Raw genomic sequence first — 20,227 nt, 5'->3', positions numbered from 1 at the left:
TCTTAGGTGTTCTGGACTTTCAGACCATACATTTTGGCACGTTGGTTACAACGTCACTGTCAAAATCTGAAGGTCGGTATTGATATTTTTTCTTTACACTTAATCATTTAAATGTACCTTGTTGTCGCAGCAGGCAGTGCGTCAGTCTCATAATCCGAAGGTCGTGAGTGCGATCCTCACACGGGGCAGCAAAGCTTTTAAAAAGACAGTGTTGTCTGAAGATGAAGTGAAATTAATTCTCTTTGGTTTTGGACTTTCAGACAATACATACTTTTGTCACGGTGGATACCACATCTTAAGGTCGATATACATTTTTTTAACTTTAGAATGAAATCATAGTTTTTTTCTCAGGTGTTGTGGACTTTCAGACCATACATTTTGGCACAGTGCTTACAACGTCACTGTCAAAAAGTGAAGGTCGGTATCGATAATTTTTTCTTTAGATTTGTTGATGAAATGTGCCTCGTTAGCGCAGTAGGTAGCGCGTCAGTCTCATAATGTGAAGGTCGTGAGTTCGATCCTCACACGGGGCAGGAAAGCTTTTAAAAAGACATTGTTGTCTGAAGATGAAGTGAAAACTAATTGTCTTTTGTTTTGGACTTTCAGACAATACATACTTTTGTCACGGTGGAAACCACATCTTAAGGTCCATATCGATATTGATAACTTTAGAATTAAAATAATGTTGATTTTTCAGGGGTTGTGGAATTTCAGACAATACATTTTGGAATGGTGGTTATAACGTCACTGTCAAAAAGTGAAGGTCGGTATCGATATTTTTTTCTATAGATTTGTTGATGAAATGTGCCTCGTTAGCGCAGTAGGTAGCGCGTCAGTCTCATAATCTGAAGGTCGTGAGTTCGATCCTCACACGGGGCAGCAAAGCTTTTAAAAAAAGACAGTGTTGTCTGAAGATCAAGTGAAAATTAATTCTCTTTAGTTTTGGACTTTCAGACAATACATACTGTTGTCACGGTGGATACCACATCTTAAGGTCGATATACATTTTTTTAACTTTAGAATGAAATCATAGTTTTTTTCTCAGGTGTTGTGGACTTTCAGACCATACATTTTGGCACGGTGCTGACTACGTCACTGTCAAAAAGTGAAGGTCGGTATCGATAATTTTTTCTTTAGATTTGTTGATGAAATGTGCCTCGTTAGCGCAGTAGGTATCTTGTCAGTCTCATAATCTGAAGGTTGTGATTTCGATCCTCACACGGGGCAGCAAGTCTTTTAAAAAAAGACAGTGTTGTCTAAAGATGAAGTGAAAAGTAATTCTCTTTGGTTTTGGACTTTCACACAATACATACTTTTGTCACGGTGGATACCACATCTTAAGGTCGATATACATTTTTTTTTACTTTAGAATGAAATCATTGTTTTTATTCTCAGGTGTTGTGGACTTTCAGACCATACATTTTGGCACGGTGCTTACAACGTCACTGTCAAAAAGTGAAGGTCGGTATCGATAATTTTTTCTTTAGATTTGTTGATGAAATGTGCCTCGTTAGCGCAGTAGGTAGCGTGTCAGTCTCATAATCTGAAGGTCGTGAGTTCGATCCTCACACGGGGCAGCAAAGCTTTTAAAAGATTGTTCTCTGAAGATGAAGTGAAAATTAATTCTCACTTGTTTTGGACTTTCAGACAATACATAATTTTGTCACGGTGGAAACCACATCTTAAGGTCCATATCGATATTGATAACTTAAGAATTAAAATAATGTTGATTTTTCAGGGGTTGTGGAATTTCAGACAATACATTTTAGAATGGTGGTTATAACGTCACTGTCAAAAAGTGAAGGTCGGTATCGATATTTTTTTCTTTAGACTTGTTGATGAAAAGTGCCTCGTTAGCGCAGCAGGCAGTGCGTCAGTCTCATAATCTGAAGGTCGTGAGTTCAATCCTAACACGGGGCAGCAAAGCCTAAAACTTGTTGGTGACAGGGGGCAGTATTTGCACTGCCGGATAAAAAATGTACCCGATTTAATCTGGTTACTACTCCAGCCCAGTAACTAGAATATGCATATAATTATTGGCTTTGGATAGAAAACACCCTGAAGTTTCTAAAACTGTTTGAATGATGTCTGTGAGTCTTATAAACAGACTTTGCATTTTCACCAATTAGATAAGCAGCTTGAACTTTGTGTCACTGAAAAAGTAGATGAAACTACAAACACTGTAGCCATCACTTTTTAGCACAGGTAGTTGGATAAAATACAAACTTTATTTCCTTTCATCATTTGAACAGGGCAAGGGAGCACAAAGCACACACAAGCTGCATTCAGCAACAATATTCTTATTTGTCTTATAAATACAAGGCAGATGCTAACTGACAACACAAGGAACTTTGATCCTATTAAAAAGGTAGGAAGCTGCATTTAGTCAATTCATCATTAAATGCTTACTACAAGGCAGTGTTGCTGATGAAATAGTGCAAGAGCACACCCTCAGGTACAAATTGCATACAGCACATGGTATCCCCAGGCGGTCTCCCATCCAAGTACTAACCAGACCGACACTGCTTAGCTTCCAAGATCAGACGAGATCGGGCGTACCCAGGCTGGTATGGCCGTAAGCCATAAAAGATCTCTTGGTACAACATATATAGTCAAAGTGAGTCTGATAAACAGACATTGCATTTTCACCAATTAGATAAGCAGCTTGAACTTTCTGTCACTGAAAAAGTAGAAGAAATTACAAACACTCTAGCCATCACTTTTTAGCACAGGTAGTTGGATAAAATACAAACTTTATTTCCTTTCATTTTTTGAACAGGGCAAGGGAGCACAAAGCACACACAAGCTGCATTCAGCAACAATATTCTTATTTGTCTTATAAATACAAGGCAGATGCTAACTGACAACACAAGGAACTTTGATCCTATTAAAAAGGCAAGAAGCTGCATTTAGTCAATTCATCATTAAATGCTTACTACAAAGCAGTATAGCTGATGAAATAGTGCAAGAGCACACCCTCGTGGACAAAAAGCTTACAGCACCTGGTATTCCCAGGCGGTCTCCCATCCGAGTACTAACCAGGCCCGACCCTGCTTAGCTTCCGAGATCAGACGAGATCGGGAGTACTTTTTTTTTATTTATTTTTTTTTTTTATTATAAAAATCTTATTTTACAATTTTTCAATTCAATATGCAAAACCTTCAATCAACACAAGACTAAACATCGGTAGGCATCATAAAATCAAAATGTGTACATTCAAGACTGTTGAGCCTCACTACCATCTTCTCCCACAACCGCTCCACATCCAACCCTGGAAACACTTGCCTCCACACTTTCTCAGATGCAGGCGCCTTGACCTTCCTGGTAAGAAGAGCCCAGTAGAAGGCCCTCACCTTGGTAGAGGATAAGGCTTGCACAGACTCCCCACATTTCACCTGCATCTCAGGCAAAGTCTCTAATACCCCCTTACTCATGTGATTGTCCAGCAGCCTCACCCACTCCCTTGGAAAACACTCCTTTATCCTCTCATACATTCTCAACACCGTCCCTTTCCTGACATCCTCATCTACACTCCAGACAGTATCTAATATCGCCTGATCAGGCAGGAACCCCGGCACCACCTCATACCTAAAGTCCCTCACTCTTATCATACCTGCCCTCATAAGCACCTTACTCTCCAGCATCTTTCCCTCAGATTGCAGCAATGGGTTCATAAAAACCGGTAGATTCAAAATCACCCCAATAGAGTCACACTCATAGCTAACCTGCGGTAAAAACTCTGCCCAGGCCCTGAACACCTCCTGATAAAAGGCAGGCACCTCTGCATACATGCTAGGCTTTAAACACATTAACAACCCATAATCTCCGCATCCTCCACTCCTATGCAACCAATGTCTGAAAAACTCCTTCCACCCCTGACCCTCCTCCCCGTACAAAAACTGTTTCACTCTCTTAACCCGTATGGCTTTTAACTTAACCTCCAGATCTACTAATCTCAACCCACCCCTATCATAATCTGCTATCATCACATCATGAGCAATTTTCACACCCTTCCCACCCCACAGGAACCCAGACACTACATTATTAATTTCCTTCAGAGCCCATACAGGCATGTCCAGAACCCCTAAAGTATATACACATTTTGACATCAACAGAGCATTCACCACCACCACTTTCCCCCTCAATTTTAATTTCCTTTGTTTCCAGTAATTCAAGGTCGACTTCATTTTATTAATCACCCCTGTCCAAGTAAAGTCTCTCGCCTCCAGCTCATCTACCCCAATATTCACACCCAAAATTCTCAAATGTTCTGTAACAGTCTTAAAAGGAATGTTACTTGTAGACACAACCGTATCAGAAACGCATAACATTTCAGATTTTTCAACATTCACCTTAGCCCCAGAAGCTCTCCCATACACATCAAAACACTTCATCAGACAATTCACACTCCCTCCATCCCGCACAGTACAGGTGGTATCATCAGCGTAATGATGCAGCACACTAACGCCACCCCCCGGCAGGTCTACTCCATGCACTCCTCTATCACGCTTAACAAAAGCAGCCAAAGGCTCAACTGATATGCTGTACAGCAAAGCAGACAGTGGACAACCCTGCCTAACAGACCTGCCCAGGGGAAAGGGATCAGTCAGCACACCATTACACTTAACGACACTGCTAGCTGACCCATACAAAAGCTTCACCCATTCTTTTATACGAGGCCCAAACCCAAATTTTGCCATGGTCTCTAACAGGAACCGATGCTCCACCCGATCAAAGGCTTTATTCAGATCCATACAGAGCACCACCCCACCCACATCCCCCATATGCCTCACTACATCCTGGATAGTGCAGAGGGTGTCAACTATATCCCTCCCCGGTACCCCATAGGCCTGAGTAGGTGCTATAATGCTACCCATCACCTTTTTCAACCTATTGGCCATTACCTTAGCCAGCACCTTATTGTCAGAGTTCAAAAGGGTTATCGGTCTGTAGTTCTCAAGTTTCAGTCGACTCCCCTTCCTTTTGTACACCACATTCAACACCCCCAAAGCTAATGATTCTGGGACTTCCCTCCTCTCCTCCATACACTCAAATACACGCAGCATCAGTGGGGCTAGTATGTCACTAAACTCACGGTAAAACTCTGCAGTCAGACCATCTGAACCTGGGCTCTTATTCAAATTCAGGCCTAAGATTGCAGCTTTAACCTCTGCCAATGTAAAATCGGCATCACACATCTCCACATCATCAGTTGACACCCTTACCTCCACTGCTTCTAGCACACTTCTCATACACACCTCATCCACCCCGCCTGAAGTAAATAAACCTTTATAAAAAGAATGCACTGTATTCAAAATACCTTCCAAATCTGTCACCCTCTCCCCCCGCTCATTTAAAAGCTCAGTTAGAAAACTCCTTTCCTGCTTCCGCCTTTCTAACCCCAGAAAAAAAGCAGTACTCCTCTCCCCCTCCACTACATACTGCGCTCTACTCCTCACCACTGCCCCCATACACCTATGCCTCTCTAAGACCTTCAACTCCTCCCGCAGCCTCAGGTACTCTGCAATATCATATCCTGGACAATTTTCTATCTTTTCTAACTCAAATATCAGGTGGGACTTAAGAATCCTCTCTTCCCTCCTTCTTACCACACTAGCCTGTCTTGCACAATATATTGCCAGCCGCTTGAACTCCCCTTTTAAACCTTCCCACCACACACACACATCAGACTCAAACAGAGGATCTGACATGGCCTCATTCACACACTCTTTCACTGCTCCCTTAAACCCCTCATCCTTCAGCAGACTGGCATTAAGACACCACAACCCCCCCACCCTCCCCTCCCTCGACGCACCCAGCCGGAAAAGCAGAGCATCATGGTCACTAAAAAATGTGTGGGAATACTCTACCCCCACAACCAAGTTCGCAACCGCTCTATGAGCAAGACACAAATCTATGCGTGACTGCCTGAGCTCTCCCCTCACCACTTGTCTGCGAGAGAACACCCGCTTATCTGGATTCCTCTCCCTCCATATATCCACCAAATCCTCATCCTGCATTACCTTTAATAGTGCGCCACGAGAAGAGTCAGAGCCAAAATGTGCGCTACTTGAGGCATCCAACCTATCCATCCATACATTAAAATCTCCAACAAGCAGACAGTTTCTCCCACATAATCCCCCCATAGACATAAACAAAACCCTTCTCTCAATTTCAGTATTAGGAGCATACACATTGTACAATAAATAATCCTCACCTTTAAACGTGAAACCCACTCCCACCATTCGACCTTCATTATCAGCACATAACAAACTTAAATTAGACACAACATCTTGTTTAACCAAAATAGCTACTCCACATGCACGCACAGTACCATTACTCACGTACATTTGTCCATTCCATCGCTGTCTTACATTATCCATATACGGCTCAGTCCAGTGAGTCTCCTGAAGACATAATATGTCCGCACAGAAGGCTTCCAACACCAGCTCTAGCTTTTCTTTGCTACGAAGTCCATTGGTGTTGATAGAGACAACTCTCACCATAACGGATACAAAGAGGAGGAAATCAATCCAGTCCGTCATGATAGATCTTTTACCCTTTTCTTCTTCTTGGCTATCAGGTTCTTTTTATTATCCCTCCGCTCAGATTGTATAAACTCCATCTCTTCCCCCGTCATCTCTTCTCCAGACCCTTTACGCTTGTAAGAATCATCCCGAGCAGGAGCCATCTCCTGAGAAGAGCCTCCCGGGACTACAGACACCTTCGGGTTCTCCACCGCACCCCCAGAATCCGAAGCCAATGCCTCCCCAGTTGCTTCTCCCGTACACCCTGCTACCCCCTCCTCTCCACCAGGAACGCCCTCCATCTCCACACCGTCTAGGCTTGAACTGATATCCTTCCCCTTGGAGACCTCCTTTCCCACAGGACATCGCCCCTTCTCTTCTTCATCCTCCGACTGCCTCTGGTCTTCTTCATCCTCCATCCGTCTCTGGGACTCCTCCCCCATCCTCATTTCCTCCCCAGATTCCTCCACCTCGCTCTCCTCCACACCATCCCCGCTGATTACCTGATTTGACAATCCAGGAGCTCCATCACCCTGGGTACAGGAGCACTGCCTAACACTCCTCCCGCAACCAACACCACCGCGTTCTCTTCTCCCATTACACTCTCTTGCGTAATGCCCCTGCTCACCACACTTATGACAGGCAAAATCAGGGCAATCACGTAGAACGTGTCCTGGCTGAATACAAAGTCTGCAAACCTTGACCTGACGGTCGTGTATCACTCTGAAATACTCTGTCCCTTCCAACGTCTCAAATTTGGTCGAATATGGCAGCGAGCGCACAGTGTCTGTAAATTTCACTTTACAGAAGCGCGTACCATCTGCAACTTCTGTCCCCGGCCAGAAGCGCCTCTTCACTGGTGACACCGCAGACACACCCCATGCTCTAAGCCGTTCCAGGATGACCTCGTCTGTTATGTACACTGGAAGGTTTAAGAAAGATACGACCATTTCATCAAGTGATAGATCCTTAGCCATGATACGGCAGTTCCGAATTATAAAACCATCGATCAGCTTTTCTTTTCCTCTCACACTTGACAATGTCACTTCATATCGATTTTCGGCTTTGAACCGACATCCGCACACCAGTCCACAAACTTCCTTAATCCCTCTCAATAACTCCATCATAGTAATTTTTTTTTCACCCTTAATTTCCACAGCAACTGTTAACCTTCTTACATCTAGGGGGCAGTAATTTCACGGCTGGATAAAAAACGTACCCGATTTAATCTGATTATTAGTCCTGCCCAGAAACTGGAATATGCATATAATTATTAGCTTTGGAGAGAAAACACTCCAAAGTTTCTGAAACTGTTTGAATGGTGTCTGTGAGTATAACAGAACTCCTATGGCAGGCAAAAACCTGAGATGCTTCTGTTCAGGAAGTACCCTGTCTGAACATTTCTTGCCCTTCTTGATTATCTCTATCGTTTACAAAGGATCTCTGCTCTTACGTGACACTTCTCACGTCAACAATGGAGTCTCACAGCCCGGGAAAAACAGGAATGATGTAATTCAAAGCCCTGGCTGAAGCACACGAGAGCAAAAGCTGAGTGGTCAGTCAATGGACTAAGCCTTAGGCGCGTGACACGCCCCGCCCCCGGCTTTCGGTTTTTTCCTCAGTTTACAGACAGGCAGATTCCCGGTCGGAATATTATCGCTTCTCTACGAGATAAATTGCATAAATATTGGTTTTAAACAGCGGTTGACATGCTTCGAAGTACGGTAATGGAATATTTAGAAATTTTTTGTCATATTTTGCGTCATGCTCGTGGCCGAGATTTAGCGTTGGGATAGTGTCTAGAACGCACGAACAAAACGTCGCTGTTTGGATATAACGATGGATTATTTGGGACCAAACCTACATTTGTTATTGAAGTAGAAGTCCTGGCAGTGTATTCTGATGAAGAACAAGCAAGGTAAGAACATTTTTCTTATAGGAAATGTGATTTTGGTGAAGGCTAAACTTGCAGGGTGTCTAAATAGCTAGCCCTGTAACGCCGGGCTATGTACTTACATTATTGCAAAATGTGCTTCATCCGAAAAGCTATTTTAAAATCGGACATATCGAGTGCATAGAGGAGTTCTGTATCTATAATTCTTAAAATAATTGTTATGCTTTTTGTGAACGTTTATCGTGAGTAATTTAGTAAAATCACCGGAAGTGTTCGGTGGGAATGCTAGTTCTGAACGTCACATGCTAATGTAAAAAGCTGGTTTTTGATATAAATATGAACTTGATTGAACAGACATGCATGTATTGTATAACACAATGTCCTAGGTGTGTCATCTGATGAAGATCATCAAAGGTTAGTGCTGCATTTAGATATGGTTTGGGTTTATGTGACATGATATGCTAGCTTGAAAAATGGCTGTGTGATTATTCCTGGCTGGGTACTCTGCTGACATAATCTAATGTTTTGCTTTCGCTGTAAAGCCTTTTTGAAATCGGACAGTTTGGTTAGATAAAGGAGAGTCTTGTCTTTAAATAGCTGTAAAATAGTCATATGTTTGAAAAGTGTAAGTTTTCGGATTTAGAGGAGTTTGAATTTCGCGCCCCGCCCATCATTGGATATTGGAGCAGACGTTCCGCTAGCGGAACGTGTAGATGTAAGAGGTTTTAAGGTCTTTTCATAATTTTGCGTCTGTCTAGTTGTAGAACCATTATCTATATTTCCTTTGCTCGTCATTCTTTTGTCTGCATGGGTCGAAGCCATTGTATCCAAAACGACTGGAGGAAAGTCCCCCAAACAGCAATATGCTGCCGGGGAACACAACCAAACAAATACTCAAACTTATTCAATAAACAAAAATGAGATTGAACTAAAAACCACCAAGAAATCAAACAAAACACTCTGGAGCAAACACTCAACCTTAGCTCAATCAGCAACACCTGTCTAACTCTCCAGCACAGGAAGGGAGTACCCAGGCTGGTATGGCCGTAAACGATAAACAATCTCTTGGTACAACATATATAGTCAAAGTGAGTCTGATAAACAGACATTGCATTTTGCAGCAGGAAGCTGCATTTAGTCAATTCATCATTAAATGCTTACTACAAGGCAGTGTTGCTGATGAAATAGTGTAAGAGCACACCCTCGTGGACAAAAAGCTTACAGCACCTGGTATTCCCAGGCGGTCTCCCATCCAAGTACTAACCAGGCCCAACCCTGCTTAGCTTCCGAGATCAGACGAGATCTGGCGTACCCAGGCTGGTATGGCCGTAAACAATAAACAATCTCTTGGTACAACATATATAGTCAAAGTGAGTCTGATAAACAGACATTGCATTTTGCAGCAGGAAGCTGCATTTTGTCAATTCATCATTAAATGCTTACTACAAGGCAGTGTTGCTGATGAAATAGTGTAAGAGCACACCCTCGTGGACAAAAAGCTTACAGCACCTGGTATTCCCAGGCAGTCTCCCATCCATGTACTAACCAGGCCCAACCCTGCTTAGCTTCCGAGATCAGGCGTACCCAGGCTGGTCTGGCCGTAAACTACAAACAATCTCTTGGTACAACATATATAGTCAAAGTGAGTCTGATAAACAGACATTGCATTTTGCAGCAGGAAGCTGCATTTTGTCAATTCATCATGAAATGCTTACTACAAGGCAGTGTTGCTGATGAAATAGTGTAAGAGCACACCCTCGTGGACAAAGATCTTACAGCACCTGGTATTCCCAGGCTGTTTCCCATCCAAGTACTAACCAGGCCCGACCCTGCTTAACTTCCAAGATCAGGCGTACCCAGGCTGGTATGGCCGTAAACGATAAACAATCTCTTGGTACAACATATATAGTCAAAGTGAGTCTGATAAACAGACATTGCACTTTGCAGCAGGAAGCTGCATTTTGTCAATTCATCATTAAATGCTTACTACAAGGCAGTGTTGCTGATGAAATAGTGTAAGAGCACACCCTCGTGGACAAAAAGCTTACAGCACCTGGTATTCCCAGGCGGTCTCCCATCCATAACCAGGCCCGACCCTGCTTAGCTTCCGAGATTAGACGAGATCTGGCGTACCCAGGCTGGTATGGCCGTAAACGCTAAACAATCTCTTGGTACAACATATATAGTCAAAGTGAGTCTGATAAACAGACATTGCATTTTGCAGCAGGAAGCTGCATTTTGTCAATTCATCATTAAATGCTTACTACAAGGCAGTGTTGCTGATGAAATAGTGTAAGAGCACACCCTCGTGGACAAAAAGCTTACAGCACCTGGTATTCCCAGGCGGTCTCCCATCCAAGTACTAACCAGGCCCGACCCTGCTTAGCTTCCGAGATCAGGCGTACCCAGGCTGGTATGGCCGTAAACGATAAACAATCTCTTGGTACAACATATATAGTCAAAGTGAGTCTGATAAACAGACATTGCATTTTGCAGCAGGAAGCTGCATTTAGTCAATTCATCATTAAATGCTTACTACAAGGCAGTGTTGCTGATGAAATAGTGTCAGAGCACACCCTCGTGGACAAAAAGCTTACAGCACCTGGTATTCCCAGGCGGTCTCCCATCCAAGTACTAACCAGGCCCGACCCTGCTTAGCTTCCGAGATCAGACGAGATCGGGAGTACCTTTTTTTTATTTATTTTTTTATATTTTATTATGAGAAACAGACAATTTTACATCGCTTCAATCATAATTAAAGGTTGAACAATTCACCCTTTACAAAATCAGAAAGAAAATACAATCAATTAACAATTAAATCCAATTAATAATTGAACAAAAGTTTTCCATTTGATGAAAGTCGAATAAATGTACTCCCCCACACAAATTGTTTTTCAAAGTTGCATCCACCATATCTATGTATTATCTCTATATTTTTCTCCAACATACTCTTAAAAAGTACCTCCACACTCACACATTTTCCTTCATAATGACCCAAGTTCCTTCTTAATCTTACAGCATATCGAGCATGACTTAAAACATAATTAACCAAATTAAAGTTCAAAAATTTACTTTTCCCATTTATACCAAAAAGAAAAAATCTCCTCCATTCCACCCCATTAAAAATCTCCTCCCCCCAATGTTTTACTAAAAGCTCCTTTAAAAATTCATGAAACCCTCTTAATCTACTACATTCAATTAAAAAGTGTATAAAGTTTTCCACCCCTATATGACAAATGTCACATTCTCTCTTAATATTTCTGTTGATTTGATGTAGAACCACATTAGTAAAAATCCTATTATGTTTCATTTTAAAATCATTATCTTCACATTCTATGGAATTCCATTTCACATTAACATTCTTCCATATTGATTTCACATCCAAATCTACAAAAACCTCCGACCACACTTTCTCTGAAGCAGGAACTTTTATCTCTTTTAAAATACATTTACTATAGACTGTTTTAACTTTCAAGCCTGACAAATCATGTTTCACTCCATTATTTTCATAAAATATATCCGGTAAACCCCTGGCTCTCTTAACCACCTCTGTATTTATTAAAACCACCCACTCCTCCGGAATACACCCCAAAATTCTCTTATACATATTTTCTACTGTAGTTTTGCTTTTTTCATCATCTACCTCAATAACATTGTCATAAATAGCGTGTACCGGTAGAAACCCCGGAATGACCTCATATAGAATATCACCAATCTGTCTCATCCCAGCTCTCATAAAATATTTACAATACAACATTGCATTATTATACTTGATCTTTGGATTCAAAAAGATTGGCTGGTTTAAAATATTTTCCAAAATGTTACATTCATAGGAAATGTGTGGTAAAAACTGTCCCCAAGCCTCAAAAACTTCCTTATAAAACAAAGGTATTTTTCCCAACATTTCTTGTTTTACACACATTAATAAACCATTATCCCCGATCCTCCCAACCTCCTGCAAATACTCTGTAAAAAACTTTTTCCACCCGTAATCTAATTCTCCATATAAATACTTCCGAACCATTTTCACTCTTATCGCTATTTTCCTCACCTTTAGATCCACTAACTCCAAACCCCCCTCCTCATAACCTGCAATCAATGTTTTAAAAGAAATTTTCACCCCCTTCCCATCCCATAAAAATTATACTAAAATCTTATTCATTTCAGTTAAAACCCATTCTGGCACATCTAAGACATTCATGACGTGTACAAAAATTGACATCAGTAAAGAATTTATAACAATAACCTTCCCCTTTAATTTTAAAAACCTCCCCTTCCACATATTTACAACCTTCCTGACTTTATTTATGACCCCACTCCATGTCAAATCCCTAGCTTCCTTTCCTTTTAAGCCTATAAAAACTCCTAACACCTTAAAATAATCTTTGACCTCTTTAAAAGGAAAATTCCCTTCATTTACTTTCCCAATATACATTACAACAGACTTTTCCATATTAACTTTTGCTCCTGATGCTCTTCCATATACTTTAAAACCTTCTATTACCCTTTTTACACTATCCTCATCTCTAACTGTTATAGTTGTGTCATCTGCATATTGGTGAATCAAACTTGAACCCTTCTGTGGAGTCTGTACACAATTGATAAAATTATCCTTCTTAAGAAAAGCCGCTAAAGGTTCAGCTGATAAAACATAAAGTAAAGCAGATAAAGGACATCCCTGTCTCACAGATCTCTCCAGGGTAAAAGAATCAGTTAAAACCCCATTACATTTCACCCTACTTTTTGCATTTCTATATAATAATTTAATCCACCTTATTATTTTATTACCAAAACCAAATCTTTCCAAGGCCCTAAACATAAAATCATGTTCTACCCTATCAAAAGCCTTATTTAAATCTATGCTTAAAACAATACCTCCTATCTTATCCCCATTCATTTTGTGTATCATGTCTCTAATTGTATTAATTGTGTCAGCTATATCTCTCCCAGGAACACTATAATTCTGTGTTGGTGCAATAATATCATGTAAAACTCTCTTCATCCTATTCGCTAAGATTTTGGCTAAAATCTTGTAATCCACATTTAATAAACTAATAGGCCTATAATTCTCCAATTTCACCTTACTCCCTTTGTTTTTATATAAAATAGTTATCATTCCTGTCACCATTGATTCTGATACACAATCCTTCTCCTCCATATAGTGATAAACCTCCAATAAAATAGGTGCTAAAAGACTTTCATAAATTTTATAAAACTCTGCAATGATACCATCTACTCCAGGGCTCTTATTCACCTGTAAACCCTTTATCGCATCCGTAACTTCATTTACTGTAATCTTCCCATCACACATCAACTTATCCTCTCTATTAATTTTCACCTCCACACTACCTAAGATCTCCTGTACACACCCCTCATCCACCTCCCCTTTCTTAAATAAGTCCTTGTAAAAATTCTACACTGTCTCTAAAATCTCTACATAATCATCTACTACTTCACCCTTTACATTTTCAATCTGTCTAAGATATGTTCTTCTTTGAGTACTCTTCTCTAATCCAAGAAAAAAGGAAGTGCATTTCTCCCCCTCCAGAAAATACTTTGCTCTGCTTCTTATAATAGCCCCCTTACACTTATCCATGTCATATTTACTCAATTTTGCTTTCAACTCTAAAAACTTTTCTATATTATAATTAGGTTCCCTGTCACACTTCCCCATTTCTTCATCCAATTTAGCTCTCAACTCATTTTCTTTTCTTTTCATCCTGCCTCTCTTTTTCCTTGCATATCTTATACTAAACACTTTTATTTTCTCCTTAACCTTGTCCCACCATAAACACTTATCCTTTCCTTTTTGCTTATCCTCCATTTCACATGTTATTAACGATTTAAGTTGTTTACAATAATCCTCATCCCCCAAATAACCCGCATTCATACACCATATACCACCCCCTGTTCTTTCCTTGTCTAAACCCACCGAGAAACTTAAACATGCATGATCACTGAAAGTTGTAAAAACATACTTAACATCTTTCATAAAATCCCTAAAACTTTCTTTAACTAAAATCAAATCTATTCTAGTTTGTTTTAATTCCCCTAATACCACCTGCCTTCTCGAAAATTCTCGTTTATCGGGATTGTCATCTCTCCATATGTCAATAAGTTTTTTCTCAAACATAATTTTCCTTAAAACCCCTCTAGATGCATCATTTCTAAAAGCTGCTCCCCTTGTCATATCCAATCTGTCCAATTTCACATTAAAATCCCCCAAGACAATACAATTTCCCACACTCCATCGTCCCACTTCAATAAATAAAACCTTGCGCTCTATTTCGTTATTTGGCGCATAAACATTTATAATTCTAAACTTCATATCCATATACTCAAAATCTAAAACTAAAATCCTCCCATTATTATCATCATATATCTGTACCACTTTGTCCACCACATCCTTTCTCACTAAAATAGCAACCCCACTAGAATTCCCTCTACCATTATTAACAAAAATAAAATCCCTCCATATTTGTTTTACTTTCAATACACAATCATTGTCCCAATGCGTCTCTTGTAGACATAAGATATCCACATTTTCCATTTGCACTATATTTTGAAATTTATCCATTGTCCTTAACCCATTTACATTCAAGGACACAAAATTTACCATTTCAAAAAATAATAAAATGAAAAAGTATACCTTCATTGTCCTCTACCTTTTGTCCTGTTTCTTTCCTCCTCCATCCTTCTTCTCTCCCCCCGTCGCTTTCCTCTTCCTGTATATTTCCCTTATTCTTTCTACCTTTTCCCCATCGTCCGTATCAGATATCTCCTCCAAGTCCATATCGTCCAACCAACTCAACTTATTTCCTCCCACATCCGTTGTGCTCCCCGTATCTCTCTCCGTCTCTGGTACTGTCGTCAAAATCAAACTTCCCTCCATATCTTCACCCCCCGAGGTACTCGCAAGGGCTGAGCTTTCCCCCAAAATCTGTGCGTCCCCAGTGCCTCCACCCAGCTCGATCTCTCCCTCCTCCTGGAAACTCCCTCTTCTCATCTCTGAACCCATGCTGCTCCCTGTTTCGTCCGTCTTCTGCTCCATCTTCTCCATCTCTCCACCTTCCTCCACATTCTCTTTCCCATCCTCTTCTTCTCCTCGCGGTGTTTCATCAGCTTCCATAAAGAGGTCCTGGCTCTCCTCCTCATTTGCAACCTCTCCACAGTTGCACTCGTCAGTTCTCTTCCGACATCCTGCGCAAACTGCCCTATCTCTCGCTCCAGCACATTCCCTCGCATAGTGTCCCTGGTTTCCGCACTTAAAACATCTAAAGTCAGGGCAGTCCTTTAAAATATGTCCAGGTTGAATACACAAGCGGCACACCCTAACCTGCTTGTCATGTATCACCCTGAAATATTCACCACCCTCCAGTGTCTCAAACTTAGTGGAATACGGCAAAGACTGCACGGTGTCGGTGAACTTCACCTTACAGTATCTCGTCCCATCTACGATTTCCGTCCCCGGCCAAACTCTCCTTCTGATTTCAGACACGGCCGCTACACCCCAGCTCCGCAATTTGTCTAGTATAGCTCCGTCCTCGATATAGACTGGCAAATTCATGAACGAGACTATGAGTTCGTTTGCCATCACGTCTCTTGCCATTACCTTCGTATTCTTGATCTTGAACCCATTCATTAAACGCTCTTTTCCTTTTGCATCCTGCATCGTGACTTCATATTTCCTTTCTCCTTTAATTCTGCACCCCACCAACTCTCCGCACACATCTTTAATTGATCTTAGTAATTCCATCATCGTTATCTTGTCTTCTCCCATCAATTCCACCGCCACCGTTCGTTCCTTGCCGTATTTTAAGCCACCTTCAGGTCCAAATGTTGTCCTTTGCGCATTGCCTTTGTCTTTACCCGTTCCATTATTCGTTGCCATGTTGTCCGTCATTAAGAAATCAGAAAAGTCTCAAAAACTCACCCCCAAGCAGCAGAACTGCAAGGGGGGGGAAAAAACTCACTAAACTTAAACTTATTTGAATTCAAAATCAGATATTGTCCGTCAATAAACTAATAATAGAAGCGCGTACCATCTGCAACTTCTGTCCCCGGCCAGAAGCGCCTCTTCACTGGTGACACCGCAGACACACCCCATGCTCTAAGCCGTTCCAGGATGACCTCGTCTGTTATGTACACTGGAAGGTTTAAGAAAGATACGACCATTTCATCAAGTGATAGATCCTTAGCCATGATACGGCAGTTCCGAATTATAAAACCATCGATCAGCTTTTCTTTTCCTCTCACACTTGACAATGTCACTTCATATCGATTTTCGGCTTTGAACCGACATCCGCACACCAGTCCACAAACTTCCTTAATCCCTCTCAATAACTCCATCATAGTAATTTTTTTTTCACCCTTAATTTCCACAGCAACTGTTAACCTTCTTACATCTAGGGGGCAGTAATTTCACGGCTGGATAAAAAACGTACCCGATTTAATCTGATTATTAGTCCTGCCCAGAAACTGGAATATGCATATAATTATTAGCTTTGGAGAGAAAACACTCCAAAGTTTCTGAAACTGTTTGAATGGTGTCTGTGAGTATAACAGAACTCCTATGGCAGGCAAAAACCTGAGATGCTTCTGTTCAGGAAGTACCCTGTCTGAACATTTCTTGCCCTTCTTGATTATCTCTATCGTTTACAAAGGATCTCTGCTCTTACGTGACACTTCTCACGTCAACAATGGAGTCTCACAGCCCGGGAAAAACAGGAATGATGTAATTCAAAGCCCTGGCTGAAGCACACGAGAGCAAAAGCTGAGTGGTCAGTCAATGGACTAAGCCTTAGGCGCGTGACACGCCCCGCCCCCGGCTTTCGGTTTTTTCCTCAGTTTACAGACAGGCAGATTCCCGGTCGGAATATTATCGCTTCTCTACGAGATAAATTGCATAAATATTGGTTTTAAACAGCGGTTGACATGCTTCGAAGTACGGTAATGGAATATTTAGAAATTTTTTGTCATATTTTGCGTCATGCTCGTGGCCGAGATTTAGCGTTGGGATAGTGTCTAGAACGCACGAACAAAACGTCGCTGTTTGGATATAACGATGGATTATTTGGGACCAAACCTACATTTGTTATTGAAGTAGAAGTCCTGGCAGTGTATTCTGATGAAGAACAAGCAAGGTAAGAACATTTTTCTTATAGGAAATGTGATTTTGGTGAAGGCTAAACTTGCAGGGTGTCTAAATAGCTAGCCCTGTAACGCCGGGCTATGTACTTACATTATTGCAAAATGTGCTTCATCCGAAAAGCTATTTTAAAATCGGACATATCGAGTGCATAGAGGAGTTCTGTATCTATAATTCTTAAAATAATTGTTATGCTTTTTGTGAACGTTTATCGTGAGTAATTTAGTAAAATCACCGGAAGTGTTCGGTGGGAATGCTAGTTCTGAACGTCACATGCTAATGTAAAAAGCTGGTTTTTGATATAAATATGAACTTGATTGAACAGACATGCATGTATTGTATAACACAATGTCCTAGGTGTGTCATCTGATGAAGATCATCAAAGGTTAGTGCTGCATTTAGATATGGTTTGGGTTTATGTGACATGATATGCTAGCTTGAAAAATGGCTGTGTGATTATTCCTGGCTGGGTACTCTGCTGACATAATCTAATGTTTTGCTTTCGCTGTAAAGCCTTTTTGAAATCGGACAGTTTGGTTAGATAAAGGAGAGTCTTGTCTTTAAATAGCTGTAAAATAGTCATATGTTTGAAAAGTGTAAGTTTTCGGATTTAGAGGAGTTTGAATTTCGCGCCCCGCCCATCATTGGATATTGGAGCAGACGTTCCGCTAGCGGAACGTGTAGATGTAAGAGGTTAGGTCTTTTCATAATTTTGCGTCTGTCTAGTTGTAGAACCATTATCTATATTTCCTTTGCTCGTCATTCTTTTGTCTGCATGGGTCGAAGCCATTGTATCCAAAACGACTGGAGGAAAGTCCCCCAAACAGCAATATGCTGCCGGGGAACACAACCAAACAAATACTCAAACTTATTCAATAAACAAAAATGAGATTGAACTAAAAACCACCAAGAAATCAAACAAAACACTCTGGAGCAAACACTCAACCTTAGCTCAATCAGCAACACCTGTCTAACTCTCCAGCACAGGAAGGGAGTACCCAGGCTGGTATGGCCGTAAACGATAAACAATCTCTTGGTACAACATATATAGTCAAAGTGAGTCTGATAAACAGACATTGCATTTTGCAGCAGGAAGCTGCATTTAGTCAATTCATCATTAAATGCTTACTACAAGGCAGTGTTGCTGATGAAATAGTGTAAGAGCACACCCTCGTGGACAAAAAGCTTACAGCACCTGGTATTCCAAGGCGGTCTCCCATCCCAGTACTAACCAGGCCCAATCCTGCTTAGCTTCTCGAGATCAGACGAGATCGGGCGTACCCAGGCTGGTCTGGCTGTAAACGATAAACAATCTCTTGGTACAACATATATAGTCAAAGTGAGTCTGATAAACAGACATTGCATTTTGCAGCAGGAAGCTGCATTTTGTCAATTCATCATTAAATGCTTACTACAAGGCAGTGTTGCTGATGAAATAGTGTAAGAGCACACCCTCGTGGACAAAAATCTTACAGCACCTGGTATTCCCAGGCGGTCTCCCATCCAAGTACTAACCAGGCCCGACCCTGCTTAGCTTCCGAGATCAGGTGTACCCAGGCTGCTATGGCCGTAAACGATAAACAATCTCTTGGTACAACATATATAGTCAAAGTGAGTCTGATAAACAGACATTGCATTTTGCAGCAGGAAGCTGCATTTTGTCAATTCATCATTAAATGCTTACTACAAGGCAGTGTTGCTGATGAAATAGTGTAAGAGCACACCCTCGTGGACAAAAAGCTTACAGCACCTGGTATTCCCAGGCGGTCTCCCATCCAAGTACTAACCAGGCCCAACCCTGCTTAGCTTCCGAGATCAGACGAGATCTGGCGTACCCTGGCTGGTATGGCCGTAAACAATAAACAATCTCTTGGTACAACATATATAGTCAAAGTGAGTCTGATAAACAGACATTGCATTTTGCAGCAGGAAGCTGCATTTTGTCAATTCATCATTAAATGCTTACTACAAGGCAGTGTTGCTGATGAAATAGTGTAAGAGCACACCCTCGTGGACAAAAAGCTTACAGCACCTGGTATTCCCAGGCAGTCTCCCATCCATGTACTAACCAGGCCCAACCCTGCTTAGCTTCCGAGATCAGGCGTACCCAGGCTGGTCTGGCCGTAAACTACAAACAATCTCTTGGTACAACATATATAGTCAAAGTGAGTCTGATAAACAGACATTGCATTTTGCAGCAGGAAGCTGCATTTTGTCAATTCATCATTAAATGCTTACTACAAGGCAGTGTTGCTGATGAAATAGTGTAAGAGCACACCCTCGTGGACAAAGATCTTACAGCACCTGGTATTCCCAGGCTGTTTCCCATCCAAGTACTAACCAGGCCCGACCCTGCTTAACTTCCAAGATCAGGCGTACCCAGGCTGGTATGGCCGTAAACGATAAACAATCTCTTGGTACAACATATATAGTCAAAGTGAGTCTGATAAACAGACATTGCACTTTGCAGCAGGAAGCTGCATTTTGTCAATTCATCATTAAATGCTTACTACAAGGCAGTGTTGCTGATGAAATAGTGTAAGAGCACACCCTCGTGGACAAAAAGCTTACAGCACCTGGTATTCCCAGGCGGTCTCCCATCCATAACCAGGCACGACCCTGCTTAGCTTCCGAGATTAGACGAGATCTGGCGTACCC

At 41.4% G+C, this 20,227-nt stretch overlaps 6 non-coding genes and 9 pseudogenes across 6 annotated transcripts; 4 read left to right on the top strand and 11 right to left on the bottom strand.

Moving 5' to 3' along the window:
- Positions 1-460: 460 nt before the first annotated feature.
- On the top strand, positions 461-533 carry trnam-cau (transfer RNA methionine (anticodon CAU)). The gene has a single exon. It is a non-coding gene; the product is annotated as a tRNA-Met (tRNA).
- A 273-nt stretch (positions 534-806) lies between these two features.
- trnam-cau (transfer RNA methionine (anticodon CAU)) lies at positions 807-879 on the top strand. The gene has a single exon. It is a non-coding gene; the product is annotated as a tRNA-Met (tRNA).
- Positions 880-1,504: 625 nt separating this feature from the next.
- Positions 1,505-1,577, top strand: trnam-cau (transfer RNA methionine (anticodon CAU)). Its single transcript has one exon. It is a non-coding gene; the product is annotated as a tRNA-Met (tRNA).
- A 270-nt stretch (positions 1,578-1,847) lies between these two features.
- On the top strand, positions 1,848-1,920 carry trnam-cau (transfer RNA methionine (anticodon CAU)). Its single transcript has one exon. It is a non-coding gene; the product is annotated as a tRNA-Met (tRNA).
- Positions 1,921-2,463: 543 nt separating this feature from the next.
- Positions 2,464-2,581, bottom strand: LOC115184416 (uncharacterized; annotated as a pseudogene).
- Positions 2,582-9,636: 7,055 nt separating this feature from the next.
- On the bottom strand, positions 9,637-9,755 carry LOC115184444 (5S ribosomal RNA). Its single transcript, XR_003874379.1, has one exon. It is a non-coding gene; the product is annotated as a 5S ribosomal RNA (ribosomal RNA).
- Positions 9,756-9,918: 163 nt separating this feature from the next.
- LOC115184415 (uncharacterized) lies at positions 9,919-10,027 on the bottom strand (annotated as a pseudogene).
- A 163-nt stretch (positions 10,028-10,190) lies between these two features.
- Positions 10,191-10,299, bottom strand: LOC115184419 (uncharacterized; annotated as a pseudogene).
- Positions 10,300-10,462: 163 nt separating this feature from the next.
- Positions 10,463-10,576, bottom strand: LOC115184417 (uncharacterized; annotated as a pseudogene).
- A 163-nt stretch (positions 10,577-10,739) lies between these two features.
- Positions 10,740-10,848, bottom strand: LOC115184470 (uncharacterized; annotated as a pseudogene).
- Positions 10,849-18,752: 7,904 nt separating this feature from the next.
- Positions 18,753-18,872, bottom strand: LOC115184459 (uncharacterized; annotated as a pseudogene).
- A 163-nt stretch (positions 18,873-19,035) lies between these two features.
- LOC115184412 (uncharacterized) lies at positions 19,036-19,144 on the bottom strand (annotated as a pseudogene).
- A 163-nt stretch (positions 19,145-19,307) lies between these two features.
- On the bottom strand, positions 19,308-19,426 carry LOC115184449 (5S ribosomal RNA). Its single transcript, XR_003874385.1, has one exon. It is a non-coding gene; the product is annotated as a 5S ribosomal RNA (ribosomal RNA).
- A 163-nt stretch (positions 19,427-19,589) lies between these two features.
- LOC115184413 (uncharacterized) lies at positions 19,590-19,698 on the bottom strand (annotated as a pseudogene).
- A 163-nt stretch (positions 19,699-19,861) lies between these two features.
- LOC115184418 (uncharacterized) lies at positions 19,862-19,970 on the bottom strand (annotated as a pseudogene).
- Between the last annotated feature and the right edge of the window lie 257 nt (positions 19,971-20,227).

This window comes from Salmo trutta, unplaced genomic scaffold, assembly GCF_901001165.1.
Source record: "Salmo trutta unplaced genomic scaffold, fSalTru1.1, whole genome shotgun sequence".
In the NCBI taxonomy this organism is placed as follows: domain Eukaryota; kingdom Metazoa; phylum Chordata; class Actinopteri; order Salmoniformes; family Salmonidae; genus Salmo; species Salmo trutta.
Note: the sequence above shows the minus strand (reverse complement) of the source record. Positions and strands in the feature narration are given on the sequence as shown.